This window comes from Pseudophryne corroboree, chromosome 3 (assembly GCF_028390025.1).
Source record: "Pseudophryne corroboree isolate aPseCor3 chromosome 3, aPseCor3.hap2, whole genome shotgun sequence".
Classification (NCBI taxonomy): domain Eukaryota; kingdom Metazoa; phylum Chordata; class Amphibia; order Anura; family Myobatrachidae; genus Pseudophryne; species Pseudophryne corroboree.
In genome coordinates this window covers 728,726,297-728,752,329 of record NC_086446.1, presented here as the reverse complement: position 1 = coordinate 728,752,329, position 26,033 = coordinate 728,726,297, and positions in this window count along the sequence as shown.

Genomic DNA, 26,033 nt, shown 5'->3' with positions numbered 1-26,033 from the left:
ATATCAGTTGAAGATGTAACTAATGACATACAGGTATAACACTGCTATTGATTTTAGCTGCCACTTAATAACTAGCCACTTCATATACTAGCCACTGCAGCGTCCTATAGGACTAGGGTCCTGAGCTATACATATATATATGTGTGTGTGTGTGTGTGTGTGTGTGTGTGTGTGTGTGTGTGTGTGTGTGTGTGTGTGTGTATATATACATATATATACACACACACACGCACACAGGTTGAGTATCCCTTATCTAGAATGCTTGGGTCCAGAAGTATTTTGGATATTGGATTTTTCCGTATTTTGGAATAATTGCATACCATAATGAGTTATCATGGTGATTGGACCCAAGTCTAACCACAGAATGGATTTATGTTTCATATACACCTTATACACACAGCCTGAAGTTCATTTTAGCCAATATTTGTAATAACTTTGTGCATTAAATAAAGTGTGTGTACATTCACAAAATTCACTTATGTTTCATATAAACCTTATACACACAGCCTGAAGATCATTTAATACAGGGGTGGGGACCTTTTTTCTACCGAGGGCCATTTGGATATTTATAAAATCCTTCGGGGGCCATACAAAAATTCTCACCTTAAAAAATTACCCTGCCCCCCAGCAGGTCTGCCCCATAGAGGTACTGTGTGTGCACGCCGGAGGCGCGCATGCCAAAAAAATGGGTGTGGCCAGTTAAAATGGGACGTGATACACATATGCCCCCAATAGTGCAGTGCCAGATCCACAATTGCCCCCACAGTACCAGGTATACAAATGCCCCTCACAGTGCCAGGTATACAAATGCCCCCACAGTGCCAAGTATACAAATGCCCCTCACAGTGCCAGGTGTACAAATGCCCCTCACAGTGCCAGGTATACAGCTGTCCCCACAGTGACAGGTATACAGATGCCCCCCACAGTGCCAGGTATACAAATGCCCCTCACAGTGCCAGGTATACAAATGCCCCCACAGTGCCAAGTATACAAATGCCCCTCACAGTGCCAGGTGTACAAATGCCCCTCACAGTGCCAGGTATACAGCTGTCCCCACAGTGACAGGTATACAGATGCCCCCCACAGTGCCAGGTATACAGATGCCCCTCACAGTGCCAGGTATACAGATACCCCTCACAGTGCCAGGTATACAGATGCCCCTCACAGTGCCAGGTATACAAATGCCCCCACAGTGCCAAGTATACAAATGCCCCTCACAGTGCCAGGTGTACAAATGCCCCTCACAGTGCCAGGTATACAGATGTCCCCACAGTGCCAGGTATACAGATGCCCCACAGTGCCAAGTATACAGATGCCCCCACAGTGCCAGGTATACAAATGCCCCCCCACAGTGCCAGGTATACAAATGCCCCCCACAGTGCCAGGTATACATATGCCCCCACAGTGCCAGGTATACAGATGCCCACCACAGTACCAGGTATACAAATGCCCCCCACAGTGCCAGGTATACAGATGCCCCCACAGTGCCAGGTATACAGATGCCCCCACAGTGCCAGGTATACGGATGCCCCCACAGTGCCAGGTATACAGATGCCCCCACAGTGCCAGGTATACAGATGCCCCCCCACAGTGCCAGGTATACAAATGCCCCCCACAGTGCCAGGTATACAGATGCCCCCACAGTGCCAGGTATACAAATGCCCCCACAGTGCCAGGTATACAGATGCCCACCACAGTGCCAGGTATACAAATGCCCCCCACAGTGCCAGGTATACAGATGCCCCCACTGTGCCAGGTATACAGATGCCCCCACAGTGCCAGGTATACAGATGCCCCCCACAGTGCCAGGCATACAGATGCCCCCCACAGTGCCAGGTATACAGATGCCCCCACAGTGCCAGGTATACAAATGCCCCCACAGTGCCAGGTATACAGATGCCCCCCACAGTGCCAGGTATACAAATGCCCCCCACAGTGCCAGGTATACAGATGCCCCCACAGTGCCCCCCCCCCCTCCCGTGCTACTTACCGCTCCTTTCGGCGGGACACGGAGGAGAGCGCGGCTACGTTGGGCGGCGGCATGTAGGACTTGAAACCAGCCACCGGTTCGAGAGCCAATCAGAGCTCGCGGACCAGCAGCCGCGGCTCCTGATTGGCTGCCGGTCCGCGAGCTCTGATTGGCTCAAGAACCGGCGGCTGGTTTCAAGTTCTACACGCCGCCGCCGTGCTCTCCTCCCTGTCCTGACACTGACTGCTGAGACATGCTGCCGCCGGACTGAGCGGCGGCGTGTCTCACTGGGAGAAGCGGGTGGGCCGGAGCAAACGGCTTCGCGGGTCTTATACGGCCCGCGGGCTGGAGGTTCCCCACCCCTGATTTAATACAATACTTTTAATAATTTTGTGTATTAAACAAAGTTTGTATACATTGAGCCTTCAGAATACAAAGGTTTCACTATCTCACTCTCACTCAAAAAATTCTGTATTTCGGAATATTCCGTATTTTGGAATATTTGGATATGGGATACTCAACCTGTATGTATATATATGTATGTGTATATGGATTTCTGCAGGCTATTGTCCAGATGAATCACCTCAGGCAATACTTGCGTTTGGCGACTACTGGCGGAAACTGGTTGCTGGGAGGGGTGATGATGTCTGTCTTGCTGATCCCGGCTGCATGGCCTGTGTGAATCCACTATCCACCAAAGGTAGGGCGTGCTGACTAGTCACCCGGCTCCAGCCGGCACACCAGCCACACGCCTGGGACAGCTCCCAATGGAGCAAACACTTAGCTGCGTATACTGGACCCTCTCTGCAGAGACAGGTCACCAGACAAATGGGCTGACAGGATCTCCCGACTCCCGGCAACAGCCTCATTCCAAACCTCCTCACAAGGCAGAAGCTTTACTCAACTCATACCAAAAGCCCTTCCGCATGATCTTTTTAAACCTCTGATGCTTGTGGAGTTAGGAGAAAATTCTCACTCTGGGATTGGTTGGATTTTCAATCCTAATATTTAAACGTGTCCTCGAACACCAGAGTGTGATGTTAGTGTATTAGAATGCTTAATATTTGTAGACACTCCCTTACTAATATGTGTAAACCTGAATCTTCAGTGATGGTCCCTGGGACCATGGAGATGCTGGGAAGTGGGTGGTCCAGTGTGCAGTGTGTCTGGAGTTGGTGATGGAATAAACAGCACAGCAGTGAACTCACATGTCTCTGTGTCCTTATGACTGGATTTACAAACATATGAACAAAATATGATGTCAGAAGAAGTTTAACTTGGACTGCTAGTGCTCTCAGAGTGTGAAAGAATCTTGCAGAAGTCTGTAAGGCTGTGATACTCAGTGTCTGCAAAGCCTGCCGTGTGCTCCTATCTTCAAACAGTGAGTAACCATGGATAAACTAGCTCCTCCAACCGACATGCTGATGTCTGGTAACTTGTCTGAAAACTGGAAAAGATTTAAGCAAAGGTTTAATATATATCTTGATGCAAGTGGAGCTGATACAGAGGCTGACAAAACTAAGGCATCCATTTTCCTCCATGTGATAGGAGAGGATGTGCTGCACATTTATAATAGTTTTCAGTTTGCTGAGGGGCAGAATATGGTGCTATCTTCTATAATGCAAAAGTTTGAAGATTACTTTGTGCCAAGAAAAATGTGACATATGAAAGATATAAGTTTTTCACATGTGATCAGAAGTCTCTAGATGGATTTGATCAGTATGTTACAGAGCTGCAATCACTCAGTAAAACCTGTGAGTTTGGTGATTTAAAGGATTCACTGATTAGAGATCGTATTGTCTGTGGAATACCTGATAATGGACTCAGAGAGAGACTGCTGAGAGAGCAAGACCTAACACTAGACAAGGCAGTGACTATGTGTAGATCTGCAGAAATAACTAGATTTTAAGCCAAAAGTTACACAAGGAAGTTGATGCTGCTGTCCATGTAGTGCAGAAAACAGAGCCAAGCAAACCTCCATTCTCAAGAATCATGCAGTCTAAGCCACAGTCTAATAAGGAAATGTGTAGTATATGTGGAAATGCTCACAATCCTAAAATGTGCCCGGCTTATGGTAAAACCTGCATGAAATGTGGTAGACTTAATCACTTTGCCAAATGCTGTAAAATGAAAAGGGAAACAACCAATGTGCATGCTGTTAAACAGAGGAATTCTTTGTGGATTGCATTGAACTTTGCAGTGCAGATAAGAAAGAATGGATTGTCCCTTTAACTGTGAACGAGATTGTCATTCCCTTTAAGCTTGATACTGGCGTGCAGGTGAATTTAATATCGTTTCAAGACTATAAGACTTTTAGAGTAAAACCTAAAATTCATCCAGCCAAAGTGAAAGTTACAGGGTACACTGGGGAGGAAATTCCTGTGAAAGGTACATGCTTAGTGACACTGAAATATAAGGGACAACAGTTTAAAACATCTCTACTGATTGTGGATAAAAATGTGCAACCGATTCTAGGATTAAGTTCCTGTGAGAAACTAAGCTTGCTAAAGAAAGTTTTTATAGTAACATCACAAGTAGAAGATGACTGTAAATCGATGTTTACAGAATACAGAGACTTGTTTGAAGGTCTAGGTTGTTTGCCTAGAGAGCATAAAATAAATATAGACACGCAAGTTTTTCAGTGATACACCCCTGTAGAAAAGTGCCGTTTGCGCTGAGAGAAAAACTGAAACAAGAGTAAAATCACATGGAAGCCTTGGGTGTGATACAGAAAGTTGATGAGCCTACTGAATGGGTAAGCTCCTTAGTAATTGTTGAAAAGAAAAATGGACAACTCAGAATATGTCTAGACCACAGAGATTTAAACAAAGCTATTAAACGAGAACATTTCAAACTACCAACCAGAGATGAAATCATGTCGCAATTTGCGGGAGCAAAATGGTTCAGTAAATTGGATGCATCTTCAGGATTCTGGCAAATGAAGCTAGATGAGGCCAGCTCAAAGCTTTGTACATTTAATACACCAGAAGGTTGATGCAGATTTCTTCGACTACCATATGGAATATTGTCTGCTCCAGAAGTATATCACAAAAAGATACACATGATTTTTGAACACATTCCAGGTGTTGAAACAATGATGGATGACATTATTGTCTGGGGATCTACAAAGGAAGAACATGATTCTAGATTGAGACAAGTAATGGAACTTGTCAAGAAAGTGAATCTAAAGCTAAACAAGGACAAATGTGAATTTGGCGTGAATACACTTACCTTTATGGGCGACGTGATCTCGGATCAAGGTGTAAAACCAGACCCAAGGAAAATATCAGCCATAGTGAACATGGAACGTCCTAACAACAAAGACGACGTCAGAAGATTCCTAGGAATGATTACTTACTTAGGAAAGTTTATTTCTCAACTCTCTGAACGAACAGCCTCTCTTAGATGGTTGTTGGACAAAGATAACGAGTGGATGTGGTCACATGAACAAGAAGAAAGTTGGCTTAACTTAAAACAGATCATTACAGAGCAACCAGTGCTAAAATTCTTTGATCCTGCGAAAAGAATAAGAATTTCAGCAGATGCTTTGCAATTTGGCCTAGGCTCAGTGCTGTTACAAGAACATGAGGATACATGGCAACCAGTAATCTATGCATCAAGAGCACTGACGAGTGCTGAAACAAGGTATGCTCAGATAGAAAAAGAACTTCTAGCGATCACATATGCATGTGAGCGATTTAATCAGATTGTGTATGGTCAAACATTTACGGTGGAAACTGACCACAAGCCATTGGAAGCTATCAAGACTAAATCATTACATGACTGTCCCATGAGAATTCAACGAATGCTTATCAGACTACAGAAATATGATGTACACTTGCTGTACTGTCCCGGCAAATACATGTACATTGCTGATACACTTTCTCGTGCTGTGGACAAAAGTGAAGGTTCCAAAAATCTGATGGATGAAGAGATAGAAGCCTATGTTAATTTGATCGTAACTTCTCTACCAGTGTCTCTTGCAAGACAAGAACAGATTAGGAAAGAAACTGAGACAGATGACACAATGAAAGTGTTGAAAGATATAATTTTGAAAGGTTGGCCAGCAGAAAAACATGCGTGCCCGCTGTCTATCCATGATTATTGGATGTACCACAGTGACCTTACAGTTGTTGATGGTATTATTTATAAAGGCAATAGGTTTGTCATACCTGCACGACTAAGAAAAACTATGCTGTGCAAGATACATGAAGGCCACTTAGGAGAAGAAAAATGTAAGCAGAGACGCGTGAAGTTATGTATTGGCCAAGAATGAACCAAGACATAGCACAGATTACAGCTATATGTGAATTATGTCTTATGTATAGACCGAAACAACAAGTCGAGCCACTGAGTCCTCACGCAGTGCCAGAGAGACCGTACCAGAAAGTTGGCACAGATTTGTTTGATTGTAATGGGAAAATGTACATTGTCGTCACTGATTATTACTCTAACTACCCTGAGGTGAAGACACTACATACAACTACTGGTAAAGCCATAATCAATTGCATGAAGTCAATCTTTGCAAGGCATGGTGTTCCTATGGCAGTGTTCACTGACAGTGGTCCTCAGTTTTCCAGTGCTGAATTTAGACAATTTGCTGATGAGTGGGAATTTGTCCATACTACGTCAAGTCCCCACTATCCACGCTCAAATGGGTTGGTGGAAAGTTCAGTAAAAACTGTAAAGAGTCTCATGAAAAAAGCTCAGGAAGGTAAAGAAGATTTCTACAAAAGTCTTTTAATCTACCGCAGTACACCTTTACAGAATGGACTTTCTCCTGCACAAATACTGATGGGAAGGAGGATTAGAGCAAATCTCCCGATACATGATGAGCTGCTTAATACACATAACTCAGCGTTGGTCAGACTGAGTAAGGAACGTCAACAGGCGAAACAGAAACTGTTCCTTGACAGGCGAGCAAAAAGCTTATCTGATCTAAAATCGGGTGACCAAGTCCGTCTCAGAGTTCACGAGAAAGGTATTTAGGTGCAGAAAGGTATTGTGCAAGCACAAGTAGCACCAAGATCTTATACTATACGTACAGAGCGTGGAACGGAAGTAAGAAGAAATCGGGTGGATTTAAGATCTCAACCTAACCATAATGAAGACAACATGACTGAAGAATACCCGTCATCTGACATGTATGATGATCCTCATAATGGTGAACAAACCACGATTCTAGAAAGGTCCAACATGGTCAATGAAACACAGACTGTGTATGAAAGACCCAAAAGGGAAATATGCAGACCTGAGAGACTCATTGAAACGTGTTAGATGATGTTCTTAATATGACGTTGTTAATTGTTGCATTGAAGCATACAGGGCTTATCTTTAAAGAAAAGAGGATGTGATGTTAGTGTATTAGAATGCTTAATATTTGTAGACACTCCCTTACTAATATGTGTAAGCCTGAATCTTCAGTGATGGTCCCTGGGACGAGGGGGATGCTGGGAAGTGGGTGGTCCAGTGTGCAGTGTGTCTGGAGTTGGTGATGGAATAAACAGCACAGCAGTGAACTCATGTAAGCGGATCAGTTTATGGTACGAAGTCTGCGCCCGCGTAGGCGATTCACTGCTTACCTCTGTCTACGTCTTATGCGCCGCCCCTCAACCTGGGCTTCTGGGGTCGCCTCTTCGGAGCCCTCCCCGCCGTGGCCCAGCTGGAACTCGACGGCTAGAAAAGGGACAAGAAATAGTCTTACTGCGGGCCCACTGGTTCCCTCTGGGGAATAGGCGGCACACCGGGGCAGCTGCGACGTTCACCGATTAGGTGAATGTCATCATCGGCCCGTGGGCCTCAGCTACCCAAATCATCACCTATTGGCACTTGCGCACCGAGGTGTGAGCGAGCCCGCTAGGCCTAGCGGGATCCCGCAACCGGTGCTCAACACGGACATTTACACAACTCACAATTAGTACTTACGCAGGCAATCTTGTCAGCTTGCTTGAAGCGCCCCTCCGCTCCTGTGAAAAGGACGACAGCAACCTCCCTACAACTAAACAATGGCTAACAACAAACTGAGCCTAACTGTTAGAAACTACAACTTATTGGGCCGGCTACTTCTCCTAATCACTAACAGGTCAAGCAAGCACAAGTTCAATGCGAATACATTTGTTATGAGGAGTACCTTATCATCCGGTCCGTCACAGGTTCTGCTGCCCCTCCCTGGTGAGGCCCCACCTGTGAGCGTACACCCGACGCGAGGGTCAGCCGACCCTCCGCGCCTCACCTACAACGCACCCCGCCGAGCGGCCGCACAGCACGCTCGTCGAGGTACGCAAGGCACGGGGTTCCACTTATTGTCGACAGCCCGATGGTGTTCTCCTTCCCTGGTTGGGGACCGGGGTCTGTTGCCCGGGTCACCTTATGATGCCCTAATGCCCCACAGGCCTGGTGCCTGGCTTGCACCCCGGGCCTAGTGCCCGCCTAACTGGTGGCCGTTGGGTGACCTGGGCCTAATCCCCAGGGTCACCTTATTTGTCCTCACTTGGCCGTGAGGGCTCCACTATATGCCCCACGGGCCAGGAGGACCCAACTCAGTGCCCACGGGCCGGAGGGGCCCGACTAACTACCCACAGGCCGAGAGGGCCTGACCATGCCCACGGGCCTAGTGCCCGAACACCCGGTGGTCTAGTGGTAGGAGGCTCGGCACGAGGCCGCTTACCGGGCCGTTGGGAGAGGCCGCGGTGGGGAGCTTCGTTAGCTCTTTCGCTTCCCACACACCGCGGCACTCTCCGCCGGGACTTCCGGTGGGCTCCTCTGTCCTGGCCATTCCGACGTCTTCGTCCTCTTCCCGGGCGTCGGCAGGCTCTTCCAGCTGGATCCTCTTCTGTCTTCTTCTGCCGCTTCCAGGCCGCTCCCGTCGTCGTCGTCGTCGCCGCCGCCTCTTCTTCCGCTCCCCGGGAACCGCCGCCGTCTTCTTTCTTCCTTTTCTTCTGGAGCTCTTCTCTGCTCCGTCCCCGGCGCCGACTGACTTCTCCCGCTCCGCCGCGTCTGTTATAAGACGCTGGGAGGGGGCGGAGCTATGACGCGACGAGTCTCGATTGGCTCGTCGCGGCATGTCCTGATTGGCTGACCGGGCGCGAGCCCTGATTGGCTCCCGCCCGGCGCCGCTCCGTGCCGCGATTGGAGGGGCTTGAATCCAAACGGATGCAAGCCCCTCCGCACTCGGGACCCGCTGAAATGCCGCCGCCGACCGGGGGAGTGGGGGCAAGCAACTGCCCCCGTCCCCCCCAATCCGCTGCCCTCTCACATTTCCCCCCCCCTGTTTCCTTTGTAGTCCCTACAAAAATGCGAGCCGCGGCCCACTCAAAATCTGGGTCCGCCAAACGGGGGGACGGCACCCCAAGGGTAGTTCGCGTCGACCGCCTGGGCAGGGTTGCGGAGGTGGGGACGGGAACTTCTGGCACCGAAGTCACCAGTTCTTCACTCCCGGCCGACTCTCCCGATGGTGGAGGGCCCGGGACCCCTTCAGGCGGCGGCATCCACCAATCATCCTCCTCCGGATCCGGAGTAGTTCTTGGGACTGCCTCCAAGGGAAGCAGATCCTCAAATAGGCAGGGACGCAGCATGTTCCTATGTAAGGTGCGGGCACGCCCACTCCCGTCTTCGGCCTTTACTTCGTAGACGGGGTTGTCAGGAGACACTCGCCGCTGCACAACGTAGGGCATCACCTCCCACCGTTCGCTCAACTTGTTCCCAGGACGTTTCTCGCGGACTAGCACTCTTTGCCCCTCCGTGAACGGTCCTCCTAGTGATCTCCCGGGGCTAGGGTGCAGGTTGGACCCGATGTTCCCCGCTGCCACCTCCTGGGCGAACGTCAGGCGGCGTTTCTGTTCCTCAATCCACCCACTGTGTGTCCACTCTTCCTCCTCCGCCGGTAGAGACAGATCGAGGTCCTGCAGGTCCTTCTCAGGTCGGCCGAACAACAGGAAATACGGCGAGAACCCAGTGGTCCGATGCACTCTGTTATTGTAGACCCACACCAATTCTGGAACGAAGTCGGGCCAACGTCGCTTCTTGTCAGCCTCCAGGACCCTTAGCATTTGTAGCAACGTCCGGTTGAATCGTTCGCAGGCCCCATTCCCCTGGGGGTGGTACGGGGTGGTCCTTGATTTATTCATGCCATAGGTGCAACACAACCGCTCCATCACCCGCCCTTGGAAGCACGCACCTTGATCCGAATGGAGGCGCTCCGGGCAGCCGTACCGCCGGATGAAATGCTCCACAATGGCCCTAGCCGCCGTGTCGGCCGTCTGGTCCCTGGTAGGGACAACCACTGTGAATTTGGTGAAGTGATCGGTCATGACAATGGCATACTGGCACCCACGCACCGACTCTCCGATCAAAACATAGTCCACCATGAGGAGCTCCAGGGGTCTGGTGGTCCGGATGGTCTGCACCGGTGCCCGTTGTTCGCCACCTTTGGTGACTGCACACCTCCTACAGGTCTGACACACGCTTTCTACCAGGGTCTGCAAACCCGGGAAGAAATACTGTCGGCGGACCCATTGCAGGGTCTTCTCTGTACCAAAATGGGCACCTTCTTCGTGGGCCTCTGTCACCAGGCCACGGGCCGACTCGCGGGGGAGAACAACCTGCCATACTTTTCGGAGCTCATGCTCGAGATAAGCTTGGCGGCACAACACCCCTCCTCGTACGGCCAATCGTTCCCACTGACGTACCAGCCTCTTGCCCCACGGGCTAAGCCGCAGCCTCTCCGCGGAGGTCGGCCAGTGGTCCCGCTCCTTCCACCCCCGCACATACCGCACCTCCGGGTCTTGCCCTTGGGCCGCAGCCCAGTCCGGCAAGGTCTGCTGTAGGAGAATCCCGCGTGCTGCCTTGGGCCCGTTCGGGCTGGGGGTCATCCTGGTAAGGTCAGGCATCTCCTGACCCTCTCTCTCTTCATCCGTGGGCCCCGTAGGTAGCCCTACCGGGTAGCGAGACAGGGCGTCTGCGTTGGCATTTGCCTTACCCGGCCGGTATCGAATCTTAAAGGAGAACTTGGCCAAGCGGGCTACCCAACGCTGCTCCAGGGCGCCCAACTTGGCCGTATGCAGATGTGACAGGGGGCTGTTATCCGTGACCACTTCGAAGTCGGTGGCGGTCAAGTACTCTGCAAACTTCTCGGTGACCGCCCAAACAACTGCCAGCAACTCCAGCTTGAACGAGCTGTAGTTGTCAGGGTTCCGCTCCGACTCCCGGAGACTCCGACTCCCATACGCGATGACTCGCTCCTGGCCCTCCTGTAACTGGGAGAGGACGGCCCCCAGGCCTTGGTGACTCCCGTCGGTGTATAATATGAACGGCTTATCGAAGTCCGCGTAAGCCAGCACGGGTGCCTGGGTGAGGGCTTGTTTAAGCCCTGTGAAGGCAACCTCCTGTGCTTGGTCCCACGCCACTGCCCGATTCCGCACATCCGTGGCAACACCTCGCAGCAGTCCATGCAGAGGGACGGCAATTTTGGCAAAATCTCGAATGAACCGCCGATAATAGCCCACCAACCCCAGAAATGCCCTCACCTCCGTCACGTTGCCCGGGGTCTTCCATTCCTGGACTGCGGCAATTTTATCGGGGGTGGGCCGCACCCCTTCCTCTGAGACTACATGGCCCAGGTACTCCAGGCTGGACTTCAGGAGGTGGCACTTCCGTGGCTTCAATTTGAGGCCGTATTGCTCCAATCGCTGGAGCACTTGTTCCAGCCTCTGCAAGTGTTCCTCCAGGGTGGGGGCGAACACTATGATATCGTCCAGGTAAATGAGGATTGCCTCGAAGTTTAGGTCCCCGAGACAGCGCTCCATAAGGCGCTGGAACGTGGCCGGTGCATTGGAGAGCCCGAAGGGCATTCGACAAAAATCAAAAAGCCCCATGGGCGTCACGAACGCCGTCTTCGCCTGATCCTTCTCCGCAACGGGCACCTGCCAGTACCCACTGGCCAGATCCAAGGTGGAGAAGAAGCGCGACTTCCCCAGGGCCGCCAACGACTCCTCAATGCGGGGCAAGGGATAAGCGTCCCGGACGGTGCAGCTGTTTAACCTCCGGTAGTCCACGCAGAATCGGATCGTCCCGTCTTTCTTTTTGACCAGCACGATGGGGGCAGCCCATGGGCTCTTACTCTCCCTGATGACGCCGTTGGCCAACATCTGCTGGATCATGGTCTTAACCTCTTGGTACAGCTTCGGGGGAATCTGCCGATAGCGCTCCCGAGCGGGCAGACTGTCACCGGTGTTTATCTCATGCTCTATCTCGGTCGCGTGCCCAAAATCTTCCTCGCTGCGAGAGAACGACTTCTGTCGTGCCCACAACATGCGCTTGACCCGGTCTACCTCGGCGGTACTAAGGCCCTCCAGTGATACATCCATCTGGTTCAGTATCACGTCCCCGTTCCACTCCGCGGTGGGTTCCTGTTTTTCCTCGAGGGCGACGGCCAACGTCCAAGGCTCGCATGCGTCTGGCTTTAAAGTAACCCTAGGGCCGGGTTCAATACCACCCTCGGGGATAGCCTCTAGATGGGCCAGCACTGACCTGCCCGGGATCTTAATTGGGGCGTTTCCCAGGTTGCACACCCGTAGGGGTACGGTACCATTCCGTACGACCGCTACGGTTCGGGCCAGCAGCAACCCGGCCTCCACTTGTCTGAACCAACAAGGCTCTATCACAACCTCCTTCCCCTCTAGCCGCTGCTGTGCACGGACGGGTACTTCCAGGACCACCTCCTGTCTCGCCGGGACCCTCACCCTTTGATTATATCGCGTCTTGATCAAGCCGAGAGGACGCAGGGTTTCTGTAGAGGCGGTCTCCTCCTTCTGCTGGACGACCCTCTGGAAAGCCTGCTGCACCGGCCTCTGTACACCCAGGTACTTCCAGTACTGGGGGCCCTTATCATGTACAAGTACTTGATCTAGACTCCGTAGGATGTTCATCCCCAGAATCACCGGCCCATGGTGAAACTCCTCGCCACTCACCACTACGAACCCTTTTCTTCCAAGGGACTGCCCATACACCTCCACCTCAATCCACACAACCCCTGTCACGGGAATGGGGAGGTTGTTCGCGGCCACTAGGGTTACCCAATTTCCGACACTGGTGGTCGTGAGATGGGCATAATCTTCCCTAAACCGTTTTTCGGACATGGTGGACACTTGGGATCCGGTATCCAAAAGGCAACGTTGATCCCTCCCTCCTAGCTTTGCCACTACCGTGGGACACTCACCGAACAAGTCCGATGAGTCGACGACGTCTACTTGCGCGCCGCCTTCCCCCGCGGATTGTCCCGTTACCGCGAGGGACCTTAGTTTAAAGGTCTCCTACGCCCCTCCCGTCCGGAGCGGCGTCCCGGACAGTCCCGAGCGAAGTGTCCAGGCTCCTCACATTCCCAACACACCAGCTCGCGGGGTCCTCTCGAGCGCCCCTCGCCTCCCCGCCGTCCGGCGGTCTCCGTTTCCTTTTTTTTCCGAGGGTTCCTTCCCTTGGGCCGGTCCTCGTCATCCCAGCTCCTCCTTTCAGGGTCGGCGTCACGGTTTTCGGCCCGTTCCACCCGCTGCCTCAACTGGGACACTTCGTCCTGGACGAGAAGGAGCGTGGTGGTTAACTCCTTGATGCATCCTTCCAGGGGGCTAACCTCCGCTGTTCGGACCCTATCTACCGGTTGGGTGGGTGGTGCGGCCACGGCGCTGGAACTAAGCTCCGCATTTTCCTCCTTCTTCAGCGCCATCCCTAACACTTCGAAGAAGGTGAGCTCGCCATCCCCGTCGATCTTATCCTGGAGGTAGTTCCGCAGGGACCTGCTCCTCAGTCCACCAATTAAAATACCTCGCAAGGTGGAATCCGGGTCCCCGGTCATCAGGTCCTCATCTTCCCTCGTCTGGATCTCACTCATGTACTCCTGGATCGCGTTCGCGAACTGGGAGATAGTCTCATCTTCCCGTTGAACCCGTGCGAACACACGCTTCTTCAGGGTGGTGGTGGTGGCCTTCTCCCCATACACGCCTTTCAGGATGGTGAAGACATCGGCCAGGCTCTTCCGTAGCCGCTCGGGGCGTACTCGCACGGTCTTGCGGGCATCGCCAGTCAGAACCTTCAAGGCCAAATTCACCTGGATCCGCCTCGGAATTTGGTAGAGGTCGATCGTAGTTTCCAACTGTTCGATCCACTCTGTCAAGGGCATATTCTGTCCATCGAACTTATCGAGGTGGTTAAGGGCCGCCCCAATGGGTACCCTGTCCCGAGGCGCGTCCTTCGTCTCCTCGGGGGACTCGTTACCCTCATCCTCCGTACGGTCCACTTCCTGATCCATCTTCTCTCAGGATCCTGCCGACTACGCCAAATGTAAGCGGATCAGTTTATGGTACGAAGTCTGCGCCCGCGTAGGCGATTCACTGCTTACCTCTGTCTACGTCTTATGCGCCGCCCCTCAACCTGGGCTTCTGGGGTCGCCTCTTCGGAGCCCTCCCCGCCGTGGCCCAGCTGGAACTCGACGGCTAGAAAAGGGACAAGAAATAGTCTTACTGCGGGGCCACTGGTTCCCTCTGGGGAATAGGCGGCACACCGGGGCAGCTGCGACGTTCACCGATTAGGTGAATGTCATCATCGGCCCGTGGGCCTCAGCTACCCAAATCATCACCTATTGGCACTTGCGCACCGAGGTGTGAGCGAGCCCGCTAGGCCTAGCGGGATCCCGCAACCGGTGCTCAACACGGACAAGTACACAACTCACAATTAGTACTTACGCAGGCAATCTTGTCAGCTTGCTTGAAGCGCCCCTCCGCTCCTGTGAAAAGGACGACAGCAACCTCCCTACAACTAAACAATGGCTAACAACAAACTGAGCCTAACTGTTAGAAACTACAACTTATTGGGCCGGCTACTTCTCCTAATCACTAACAGGTCAAGCAAGCACAAGTTCAATGCGAATACATTTGTTATGAGGAGTACCTTATCATCTGGTCCGTCACAGGTTCTGCTGCCCCTCCCTGGTGAGGCCCCACCTGTGAGCGTACACCCGACGCGAGGGTCAGCCGACCCTCCGCGCCTCACCTACAACGCACCCCGCCGAGCGGCCGCACAGCACGCTCGTCGAGGTACGCAAGGCACGGGGTTCCACTTATTGTCGACAGCCCGATGGTATTCTCCTTCCCTGGTTGGGGACCGGGGTCTGTTGCCCGGGTCACCTTATGATGCCCTAATGCCCCACAGGCCTGGTGCCTGGCTTGCACCCCGGGCCTAGTGCCCGCCTAACTGGTGGCCGTTGGGTGACCTGGGCCTAATCCCCAGGGTCACCTTATTTGTCCTCACTTGGCCGTGAGGGCTCCACTATATGCCCCACGGGCCAGGAGGACCCAACTCAGTGCCCACGGGCCGGAGGGGCCCGACTAACTACCCACAGGCCGAGAGGGCCTGACCATGCCCACGGGCCTAGTGCCCGAACACCCGGTGGTCTAGTGGTAGGAGGCTCGGCACGAGGCCGCTTACCGGGCCGTTGGGAGAGGCCGCGGTGGGGAGCTTCGTTAGCTCTTTCGCTTCCCACACACCGCGGCACTCTCCGCCGGGACTTCCGGTGGGCTCCTCTGTCCTGGCCATTCCGACGTCTTCGTCCTCTTCCCGGGCGTCGGCAGGCTCTTCCAGCTGGATCCTCTTCTGTCTTCTTCTGCCGCTTCCAGGCCGCTCCCGTCGTCGTCGTCGTCGCCGCCGCCTCTTCTTCCGCTCCCCGGGAACCGCCGCCGTCTTCTTTCTTCCTTTTCTTCTGGAGCTCTTCTCTGCTCCGTCCCCGGCGCCGACTGACTTCTCCCGCTCCGCCGCGTCTGTTATAAGACGCTGGGAGGGGGCGGAGCTATGACGCGACGAGTCTCGATTGGCTCGTCGCGGCATGTCCTGATTGGCTGACCGGGCGCGAGCCCTGATTGGCTCCCGCCCGGCGCCGCTCCGTGCCGCGATTGGAGGGGCTTGAATCCAAACGGATGCAAGCCCCTCCGCACTCGGGACCCGCTGAAATGCCGCCGCCGACCGGGGGAGTGGGGGCAAGCAACTGCCCCCGTCCCCCCCAATCCGCTGCCCTCTCACACTCACATGTCTCTGTGTCCTTATGACTGGATTTACAAACATATGAACAAAACAGGCATCTGAGCAAGTTTGTGTCCAGTATGCAAATACATAGTGTAATTGGAGTATTTTATTGCCGAAAATGCATCTTAGTCACAACGTGATGCAAGTAGGACACACCAGGAGACTGTGCTGATGAATTTGATATGCAGCACTTTTATATTGTGTGTGAGTCTGTATATGGAGCAGAACAAAACTTGTTTGCAAAAAGTTGCGCCCGCTACATTGTAGCACTTCGTGTACAGGTTAAGAGACTTGCACAGGTATACAAGTGTCATATATCAAATTAATGAGCACAGTCTCCTGTTGCATCCTAGTCACATATCTTGTTGAGGCTAAGAAGTATTTTCAGCAAAAAAGATGACCTATGCTAGCAGTGTCTCACTATGGCGGAGCTTTATTGGGTTAATCACAGACATCTTATTTTGCAGAGAATGTGATGACAAAGGGGTCCAGGAGTCTTAACTGTTGTGTATATTAACCACTTTCCCATCTTCATCTATATCAGTGTTTTTAACCTTAGTGCATCAGCAGATAGGTGTCAGGGAGGACATATTACCACAACCAGATCATGATCACTTCTAAACTGTTTGTAAAAAAAACAAAAACAAAAAAACTGCAGGTTAGACTAATCCAAAACCCAAACTGCCCATGGCATTCAAGATAAGAGTCAACCTGCACTAACAACAACATATTTATGCAAACAAGGTTTACCAAACATAGTGATGATAGTAAACACAACTGCATCTAGCTTTATAGCATAAACAAACCATACTGAAATTTATTGTCTTGAATTTTATACTTTCGCAACAGCTATGAAAACATTTTTATCATCCACATTTTTACATTTAAAGCAGGAAGTTGTAAAGCGCCATTTCCTTATCACAGGAAGCACAATCTTGAACTTTGAACCTCAGTAATAGGCTGACAGTAACAGACAACTTAATGTTCGGACAAAGAACCATAAAATTAGCCAAGCATTGTGAATTCCTTTGGCAGTTTGTTTTTGGCATTAAAAATAAACAATCTTTATTGTTGTGAAAGAATAATAAGAATTTACTTACCGATAATTCTATTTCTCGTAGTCCGTAGTGGATGCTGGGGACTCCGTAAGGACCATGGGGAATAGCGGCTCCGCAGGAGACTGGGCACAAAAGTAAAGCTTTAGAACTACCTGGTGTGCACTGGCTCCTCCCCCCATGACCCTCCTCCAAGCCTCAGTTAGGATACTGTGCCCGGACGAGCGTACACAATAAGGAAGGATTTTGAATCCCGGGTAAGACTCATACCAGCCACACCAATCACACCATATAACTTGTGATCTAAACCCAGTTAACAGCATGATAACAGAGGAGCCTCTAGAAAAGATGGCTCACTACAGCAATAACCCGATTTTTTGGTAACAATAACTATGTACCAGTATTGCAGACAATCCGCACTTGGGATGGGCGCCCAGCATCCACTACGGACTACGAGAAATAGAATTATCGGTAAGTAAATTCTTATTTTCTCTGACGTCCTAGTGGATGCTGGGGACTCCGTAAGGACCATGGGGATTATACCAAAGCTCCCAAACGGGCGGGAGATTGCGGATGACTCTGCAGCACCAAATGAGAGAACTCCAGGTCCTCCTCAGCCAGGGTATCAAATTTGTAGAATTTTACAAACGTATTTGCTCCTGACCAAGTAGCTGCTCGGCAAAGTTGTAAAGCCGAGACCCCTCGGGCAGCCGCCCAAGATGAGCCCACCTTCCTTGTGGAATGGGCTTTTACAGATTTTGGCTGTGGCAGGCCTGCCACAGAATGTGCAAGCTGAATTGTACTACAAATCCAACGAGCAATAGTCTGCTTAGAAGCAGGAGCACCCAGCTTGTTGGGTGCATACAGAATAAACAACGAGTCAGATTTTCTGACTCCAGCCGTCCTGGAAACCTATATTTCCAGGGCCCTGACAACGTCTAGCAACTTGGAGTCCTCCAAGTCCCTAGTAGCCGCAGGCACCACAATAGGTTGATTCAGGTGAAATGCTGAAAACCACCTTAGGGAGAAACTGAGGACGAGTCCTCAATTCCGCCCTGTCCGAATGGAAAATCAGATGAGGGCTTTTACAGGATAAAGCCGCCAATTCTGACACGCACCTGGCCCAGGCCAGGGCCAACCGCATGACCACTTTCCATGTGAGATATTTTAACTCCACATATTTAAGTGGTTCAAACCAATGTGACTTTTGGAACCCAAAAACTACATTGAGATCCCAAGGTGCCACTGGAGGCACAAAAGGAGGCTGTATATACAGTACCCCTTTTACAAACGTCTGAACTTCAGGGACTGAAGCTAGTTCTTTTTGGAAGAAAATTGACAGGGCCGAAATTTGAACCTTAATGGACCCCAATTTCAGGCCCATAGAAACTCCTGTTTGCAGGAAATGTAGGAATCGACCTAGTTGAAAATTCCTCCGTCGGGGCCTTACTGGCCTCGCACCACGCAACATATTTTCGCCAAATGCGGTGATAATGTTTTGCGGTTATATCCTTCCTGGCTTTGATCAGGATAGGAATGACTTCATCCGGAATGCCTTTCTCCTTCAGGATCCGGCGTTCAACCGCCATGCCGTCAAACGCAGCCGCGGTAAGTCTTGGAACAGACAGGGTCCTTGCTGGAGCAGGTCCCTTCTTAGAGGTAGAGGCCACGGATCCTCCGTGAGCATCTCTTGAATTTCCGGTTACCAAGTCCTTCTTGGCCAATCCAGAGCCACGAATATAGTGCTTACTCCTCTCCATCTTATGATTCTCAGTACCTTGGGTATGAGAGGCAGAGGAGGGAACACATACACTGACTGGTACACCCACTGTGTTACCAGAGCGTCTACAGCTATTGCCTGAGGGTCCCTTGACCTGGCGCAATACTTGTCGAGTTTTATAAACATGTGGAAGACTTCTGGGTGAAGTCCCCACTCTCCCATTACTGCTGACAGTGCTATCACATGATTTTCCGCCCAGCGAAGAATCCTTGCAGCTTCTGCCATTGCCCTCCTGCTTCTTGTGTCACCCTGTCTGTTTACGTGGGTGACTGCCGTGATGTTGTCCGAATGGATCAACTCCGGGTGACCTTGAAGCAGAGGTCTTGCTGAGCTTAGAGCATTGTAAATGGCCCTTAGCTTCAGGATATTTATGTGAAGTGATGTCTCCAGGCTTGACCATAAGCTCTGGAAATCCCTTCCCTGTGTGACTGCTCCCCAGCCTCGCAGGCTGGCATCCGTGGTCACCAGGACCCAGTCCTGAATGTCGAATCTGCGACCCTCTAGAAGATGAGCACTCTGCAACCACCACAGGAGAGACACCCTTGTGCTTGGTGACAGGGTTATCCGCTGATGCATCTGAAGATGCGACCCGGACCATTTGTCCAGCAGGTCCCACTGGAAAGTTCTTGCGTGGAATCTGCCGAATGGGATTGCTTCGTAGGAAGCCACCATTTTTCCCAGAACCCTTTCATTGATGTACTGAGACTTGGCTCGGTTATAGGAGGTTCCCGACTAGCTCGGATAACTCCCTGACTTTCTCCTCCGGGAGAAACACCTTTTTCTGGACTGTGTCCAGGATCATCCCTAGGAACAGAAGACGAGTCGTCGGAATCAGCTGCGATTTTGGAATATTGAGAATCCAATCGTGCTGCCGCAACACTACCTGAGATAGTGCTACACCGACCTCCAACTGTTCCCTGGATCTTACCCTTATCAGGGAATCGTCCAAGTAAGGGATAACTAAAATTCCCTTCCTTCGAAGGAGTATCATCATTTCGGCCATTACCTTGGTAAAGACCCGGGGTGCCGTGGACCATCCATACGGCAGCATCTGAAACTGATAGTGACAGTTCTGTACCACAAACCTGAGGTACCCTTGGTGAGAAGGGTAAATTGGGACATGAAGGTAAGCATCCTTGATGTCCCGAGACATCATGTAGTCCCCTTCTTCCAGGTTCGCAATCACTGCTCTGAGTGACTCAATCTTGAATTTGAACCTCCGTATGTAAGTGTTCAAGATTTTAGATTTAGAATCGGTCTCACCGAGCCGTCCGGCTTCGGTACCACAACAGTGTGGAATAATACCCCGTTCCCTGTTGCAGGAGGGGTACCTTGATTATCACCTGCTGGGAATACAGCTTGTGAATGGCTTCCAAAACTGCCTCCCTGTCAGAGGGAGACATCGTTAAAGCCGACTTTAGGAAAACGGCGAGGGGGAGACGTCTCGAATTCCAATTTGTACCCCTGAGATATCACCTGAAGGATCGAGGGGTCTACTTGCGAGTGAGCCCACTGCGCGCTGAAATTCATTGAGACGGGCCCCCACCGTGCCTGATTCTGCTTGTAAAGCCCCAGCGTCATACTGAGGGCTTGGCAGAGGCGGGAGAGGGCTTCTGTTCCTGGGAACTGGCTGATTTCTGCAGCCTTTTTCCTCTCCCTCTGTCACGGGGCAGAAATGAGGAACCTTTTGCCCGCTTGCCCACGAAAGGACTGCGCCTGATAATACGGCGTCTTCTTATGTTGAGAGGCGACCTGGGGTACAAACGTGGATTTCCCAGCTGTTGCCGTGGCCACCAGGTCTGAAAGACCGACCCCAAATAACTCCTCCCCTTAATAAGGTAATACTTCCAAATGCCGTTTGGAATCCGCATCACCTGACCACTGTCGTGTCCATAACCCTCTACTGGCTGAAATGGACAACGCACTTAGACTTGATGCCAGTCGGCAAATATTCTGCTGTGCATCACGCATATATAGAAATGCATCTTTTAAATGCTCTATAGGCAATAATATACTGTCCCTATCTAGGGTATCAATATTTTCAGTCAGGGAATCCGACCACGCCAACCCAGCACTGCACATCCAGGCTGAGGCGATTGCTGGTCGCAGTATAACACCAGTATGTGTGTAAATACATTTTAGGTTACCCTCCTGCTTTCTATCAGCAGGATCCTTAAGGGCGGCCATCTCAGGAGAGGGTAGAGCCCTTGTTCTTACAAGCGTGTGAGCGCTTTATCCACCCTAGGGGGTGTTTCCCAACGCACCCTAACCTCTGGCGGGAAAGGATATAATGCCAATAACATTTTAGAAATTATCAGTTGTTATCGGGGGAAACCCACGCATCATCACACACCTCATTTAATTTCTCAGATTCAGGAAAACTACAGGTAGTTTTTCCTCACCGAACATAATACCCCTTTTTTGGTGGTACTCGTATTATCAGAAATGTGTAAAACATTTTTCATTGCCTCAATCATGTAACGTGTGGCCCTACTGGAAGTCACATTTGTCTCTTCACCGTCGACACTGGAGTCAGTATCCGTGTCGGCGTCTATATCTGCCATCTGAGGTAACTGGCGCTTTAGAGCCCCTGACGGCCTATGAGACGTCTGGACAGGCACAAGCTGAGTAGCCGGCTGTCTCATGTCAACCACTGTCTTTTATACAGAGCTGACACTGTCACGTAATTCCTTCCAACAGTTCATCCACTCAGGTGTCGACCCCCTAGGGGGTGACATCACTATTACAGGCAATCTGCTCCGTCTCCACATAATTTTTCTCCTCATACATGTCGACACAAACGTACCGACACACAGCACACACACAGGGAATGCTCTGATAGAGGACAGGACCCCACTAGCCCTTTGGGGAGACAGAGGGAGAGTTTGCCAGCACACACCAGAGCGCTATATATATACAGGGATAACCTTATATAAGTGTTTTTCCCCTTATAGCTGCTGTATTTTTAATACTGCGCGTAATTAGTGCCCCCCTCTCTTTTTTAACCCTTTCTGTAGTGTAGTGACTGCAGGGGAGAGCCAGGGAGCTTCCCTCCAACGGAGCTGTGAGGGAAAATGGCGCCAGTGTGCTGAGGAGATAGGCTCCGCCCCCTTCTCGGCGGCCTTATCTCCCGTTTTTCTGTGTATTCTGGCAGGGGTTAAATTCATCCATATAGCCCAGGAGCTATATGTGATGCATTTTTTTTGCCATCCAAGGTGTTTCTATTGCGTCTCAGGGCGCCCCCCCCCAGCGCCCTGCACCCTCAGTGACCGGAGTGTGAAGTGTGCTGAGAGCAATGGCGCACAGCTGCAGTGCTGTGCGCTACCTTGTTGAAGACAGGACGTCTTCTGCCGCCGATTTTCCGGACCTCTTCTGTCTTCATGGCTCTGTAAGGGGACCGAGCTCCATGGCTGGGCCTGTGATCGGTCCCTCTGGAGCTAATGGTGTCCAGTAGCCTAAGAAGCCCAATCCACTCTGCACGCAGGTGAGTTCGCTTCTTCTCCCCTTAGTCCCTCGATGCAGTGAGCCTGTTGCCAGCAGGTCTCACTGAACATAAAAAACCTAAAACTAAACTTTTCACTAAGCAGCTCAGGAGAGCCACCTAGTGTGCACCCTTCTCGTTCGGGCACAAAAATCTAACTGAGGCTTGGAGGAGGGTCATGGGGGGAGGAGCCAGTGCACACCAGGTAGTTCTAAAGCTTTACTTTTGTGCCCAGTCTCCTGCGGAGCCGCTATTCCCCATGGTCCTTACGGAGTCCCCAGCATCCACTAGGACGTCAGAGAAATATGATTTTTCAATCAACCTTGTCAAATCAGGAAAGTAATTTTCATATATCTTAACTTAAGAAAAGTGTACAAAGGATTGAAATATGAACTGTAATATTCTACAATATCTCTAATATATTAAGGAATAAATGTATGAAGCAGTGATAAGAGTGGAGAAGTGAGCCAGTGGAGAAGTTGCCAATGGCAACCAATCAGCTGCTCTGTATAATTTTATAGTATGCAAATTATAAATGTTACGTCAGTGCTGATTGGTTGCCATGGGTAACTTCTCCACTCTTACCACTGCTTCATACATTTACCCCTAAGTCGTCTTAGTGCAATACCCCTTCAGACTGCAGTGAAAAACAAATATTAAAGGATTTCAAGTGCATCCCCCTAATTGATATTCCTTTGTATGAAAACGAACCAACCTTTGTAATTACAAAATTACAATATTTCAGCAGAAACAGAGATTTCTGGGTAGACAGAAATCTTGGGTTTACGGTAACTTTATCTTAACTGATTCGTCAGTCGTGAAAGAATACAAGGGAATGAAAAAGCCATTGGTTATGCCTGCAGTGATCTTCAATGTCATTGAGAACACCAATAGAACTAAATGAAAACGGTATATAAAATGTTTTAATGACGTCTGCATTATTTTCAGTCCTTAAATAATTTTTCTTGCTTGGAACGTTCAGCCACTTGGAATGCAGAGGACAATTCCTGAAAGTCACTGTCAAAGCGGCGCTTTAAAACAAAGGAATCTTTAGGTATATGCAGAAAAACTGGAGAAAATTTTTGCTATGCAACATTAAGTTATCATTCATCAGTGAAATATACATTTTTAGACAAAATGAATTAAAAAGCCAATAGCGTGGTTAAAAGCATTCTAGGTTTGTCAGCAAAAAATAATAATTTCGTTGTACCTTGAAAATCACAACCATATTACAGTAACCTTTTTTCTAAATAAATACACGTTCAGCCTGTCTAAGTGATTATTTAAATTATTCCTGAAGCATGCTTGCTTATGTGACGCTGAAGTAAGTGAATATGTTTGATTTTCAGCCCAACACTTTTCATGCACTTGCCACTTGACTTCTTATTTCTCCCCTTTGTTATGTTCTGTGCCACTCACCCTTTCCGAGTTATATTTTCCTGTTGCAATATATCATTTTTATGTTCCCGATAAGATTTTCATACATATCTTTTTTGCTTTTACTCCTAATAAAGTTGTCAGTACAAAAAGATTTGTAAGAAAAAAAGAATGACCTTTTCATACTAAAATCAAAATATATGTATCAAGGAGTACACTGAATAAAACTCAAATACAGGCAACAATAGTACGCCTGGAATTGCAACTCCCCAGAACACACCTGAATGTATATGAACTTACGCGGACAAGCACATAAAATGAAAATTCAATTTAAAGAAAGCTGGATGCCAAATAATGTTGTAAGTTACCAGCCTGCGGCCAGTGGACACTAGATGATCCACTAAGGATTGTTCAAGTACAAATAGAGTTATGAAAGAACATTGATAGGTTTCTAAAGTAGTTAGAAATCCACCTAACCCAACACAAAATAAAGGAACAGTCTTGTATCCAGGAAGTGTGATTATAGATTTGCCAGTGAGTTTCTATGAGTTAGTGTTCTATGGGGCTTATAACATGTATTTACTAGTTCATGCACAAATGCACAGTAACCAATAGCAACCAATAAGTCATTTATTTTGTGACCGTTGCCATTTTTAGGAGCTTGTTTTGACAAACATGTCAATGTTATTAGCAGTATGTTCTATAAAGAAATGGATGACCAATAAGAGTTCAATATGTTTAATTGACCTTCATTATTGGTATCCGGTTGATAAAGTTACAGTAACCAGATATACACTCAATAGGTCGACAGGTTCAAAAAGTTGACATGACAATAGGGTTGAGATTACCTAAAGGATAAAAAAAAAGGGGCAGACTAGATCGGCCAAGTGGTTTTGCTCTGTCGTCAAATTCTATGTTTCTATGACAAACATATGGTCAACACAAGTTGTTTATATAAAAAACTTTTTTCAACTCTTTCATCATTTATAATCCACGTGGCCTATGATTGGGAATAGTAATCTGTGCGGAGAACAGCGGTAGCAAAGCGAGGCACCTTGCCCAAAGTTGGTTGACCATTTTCACTGTCTACCTTTTCCATGTCAACCTTTTGACCCTGTTGACTGCGTCCATCTCTTGCATGTTGACCATTTGGGGTTGACCTATTGACGGTCTATCTTTTTATTGTAGATCTTATAGAACCACTACCTCATTCTGAAGACACCATAATGTCGACAGGTTAAAAATGTTGACAGACAAAATGCTGACATTTTCAGAATTTCAACAGTCGCAATGTTGACATAAAAAAAAGTGAGAGAAAACAACTCTTTTTTTGGGGTCACTCTTTGGGGGGAATTCAAATGTTTGAAAAGTCGGTTGGGTGTCTGTTTTTTCCTGTCTGTTAAACTTTTTGACTTTTCAAACAATTGAATCTCCCCCTTTAAGTTAAATAAAACTTAGCTTTTATTAATACATTTTTACTTTTTAGCTGGACATGTGCACCAACCTACCCCAATTCCTGTGACATGTTCGACATGTCCAGATTCAAAATGTTGACATTTACACAATGTGGACACCCAATTTTTACCCAAACCTAAACCTGAACCCTATCCCCTAACCACATTTAATATGCTGAAATTTTATTTGTGTTGACATTTAATGTGTTGAGATTTTACATGTTGTCATGTTGATTGTGTCAATATTTTTAAGATGTCAACAATGTAACCTTGTAATCATGACAGTTGACATTATGGTATCAACCGTCTAACTGTCAACATTTTAATTGTCGACCTAATGGCCACGTAATGGTCAATCAAACTTGTTACTCAATCAGGAAAAAAGCAGTAAAGTAAGACATAAAAAAGCCACAGGAACAAAAGCTAGTTTGCGACAGGAAAGATGGAGAATGCAAGGCCAGGAACATGAGGTGGGATCTGTAGTCCCAGGTGTAGTACGTGCATCTACTAGACCGGCCAAATGACCTTTCTCTGAAGTTATATTTCTGTGAAGCTCAGCAACCATGATTGAGTAATGTACAGGTACTGTACATGGTAAATCCCTTAATATTTGATAACAAAAAAAGTTAGCTCTATAACATGAAAGCGGCCAATAATAAAGTACAGTAAGTGAAAGTTTTGTTTCCGTTATTCTACCTACATTGTAGTCTACGCAGCACATGAATCGAGCAGGTGACAAGTCTCCAAAAAGGACTAAAATAATGCATACTCTATAACAGCGGTGACAAACTAGTGGCTCTTTCTTCAGCCTGATTCGGCTCCCACGGCCAGCCACTGATGACAGTCTCCACCC